Source organism: Panicum virgatum, chromosome 1N (genome assembly GCF_016808335.1).
Source record: "Panicum virgatum strain AP13 chromosome 1N, P.virgatum_v5, whole genome shotgun sequence".
In the NCBI taxonomy this organism is placed as follows: domain Eukaryota; kingdom Viridiplantae; phylum Streptophyta; class Magnoliopsida; order Poales; family Poaceae; genus Panicum; species Panicum virgatum.
Window position 1 is genome coordinate 28,442,233 of NC_053145.1, and position 2,387 is coordinate 28,444,619.

General features: G+C 39.6%; 1 long non-coding RNA gene across 1 annotated transcript; it reads left to right on the top strand.

Moving 5' to 3' along the window:
- The first annotated feature begins 307 nt into the window (after positions 1 to 307).
- Positions 308 to 907, top strand: LOC120654032. Its single transcript, XR_005666947.1, has 3 exons — positions 308 to 551; positions 626 to 757; positions 845 to 907. It is a non-coding gene; the product is annotated as an uncharacterized LOC120654032 (long non-coding RNA).
- The last annotated feature ends 1,480 nt before the right edge of the window (positions 908 to 2,387 follow it).

The following is a 2,387-nucleotide window of genomic DNA, read 5'->3' on the forward strand; positions in this document are numbered from 1 at the left end:
ACAAGCTTTCTTGCAGGATGAATTACTAATTTATTATGTTCTTGGCATATTAGAGAGACCCAAAAACTGGTGATGAGCCCAATGATATGGAACTTTGGTTTATAACTCACACAAAGGATGGGCACTGGAAAGACCAAGAATCTAGGGTGTCTACGTGAGTTCTCACTGAATTTGTACATACATTACTATATATAGTCCATGCAAATATAGAATGCATGCAATTTCTAGCTCAACTAACTCCTCCATTTGTGCCTTGTAAATGTTAGGACAAAGCAAGCAGCCTTATTACTGAGGCGGAATCAAATGCGGATCACCAGGAACAAATTCGTAGGGAGGAGCAATAGCATCAGGAACACGTCGAGCTCATGGAATCATTTGGGCAGCTACAACAACAAATGTCAACATGGGAAGCTGACAGGGAAGCCGAAAGGAGAGAACATGCACGACAAATTGAAGAAATTAACAAGGCAAGGGAGGCTGATAAAGAAGAGCTTAGGCGAGAGTTCCTATCAATGATGCAAGCAGCAAATGGACAGGCACCATCTCAGTAGGTACTAGTCAAGCTAGTTATTGAATGACTTTCTCTCCATAGGTTCTATATCTAAATGTCTGTATCCTTTTATAGATTGTCCTGCCAACAGCTATCCAGCCAAACAACAATGTCGCTGCATCTGCAGAGGTGGCGGCGGCTGCATCAAACATGAGTACTGAAGAAGTACAGACAAACTCACCGAATGTGCTCTCTTCTAGTCAGGTTGTTCGTGAATTGACAACTTTTTACTAATATCATCAGATACAGAACAAAATTGAACCTAATTTTTTCCTTCCAAATTTTTTGTTCCAGGAGAAGCCTCAAAGCCACACAGAGCAATCTGAAGTCGGTGGTAAACCAAGGGTAGCTAGCATTTGCACTACAAGAAGTAGTAAAGATGGTGAAGCACATTCCGTCCCGCCCCCGGCATACGTTTCATCACAACAGCTACAGGAAAAAGCTGCAAATAGGAGACGACAAAACGCCAAGAAGACATGATGTGAAATTTTTGTACTCTACCTGCTGTGAATATTTCTGTTTCAGCTGTCAAAGTGTTTATAGTTGTGTTAATTATTTGCTGCCATTCTGATAATTTTATGATTCGCAATGAAACTTTGGTTTGATACATGCTGTTGTTACACCCTTTCCATTATTATAGATTATTTGATGCTTACGAATGCTATTAATTCTTTTCAGGAAACTAAGCCATTTCGAATGGAGGAAATAGGTGATGGGACCTTCTTGAAGTCACTCTTTACTGATCAAGTGATGGGATCATCTTGAAGTCATGCCAATAACGTGTTGAAATAATGTCCTATTGAAAACTTATTAGTATTATCAGTGAATGGTTGAATGGTTGAATGTTGCTATGTGTTGCTACATGCTGTTGTTGAACGGAATTTATCAGTGAATGGTTGAATATTGTTTCATGAATTATAAATGCATAATAATTATTGATCCTGTATTTTAATGTTTTAAATTATTGCTGCTACAAAAATGAGCGTGGCAGAATAGACATATGGCGACCTACAAAACTATGGCAGCAACACCTTTTATTGCAAAAGAGAATTTATCCTATCGCAACCCATATTTTTCGGTGTCACAAAGGCTCGTGGCAATAGTAAGTTCCACTTGTAGCAACCCTATATTATGGTGGTAATAGAGACATGAACTTTTGGCAACCAAAATATTTTCGAAGCAACAACATAGGAAACAATTTACAACCAATCAAACTAGGTGGCATTAGCGTGCTCCACCTATTGCCTCCAACCTATATATTTTGGTGGTAATAGAATGTTCCACCTATAACAACCATCCCTGCTGCGTGGCAATAGAGGACACCACCTATAGCACCGTAATCAACTTCGTGGTAATAGAGGGAACCACATATAGCAACCAAACAATTTTCGTGGCAATAGATAACACCACCTATAGCACCGAAATCAACTTCGTGGTATTAGAGAGAACCACATATAGCACCCAAAACACTTTCATGGCAATAGAGGTGCTTCCCCCTATAGCAACCACAACTAGAGTGTAGCAATACAATACTTTGCAACGCAAGATTTTACAAATTGCAACGCGTTGGGTACGATGCAATTGCACCTATGGCAACAGCAGATGCGTCGCAATATGATAATTTGTAACCAACATGAGCGAGCCTATAGATGCTAGTTGCAACGCCTCATTGTGTTGTAATAGAAAAACCAATGCAACATAAAAAAGACATGCGTCGCTACAGGCTAATGCAGCAAGACATTTAACTGCATTTTCTTACGACACAAATTGGTTGCAATTGCGGCTATTGCAACCAAATATGGCATATTGCAACACATTTCGTGCATTGTATTAGGGG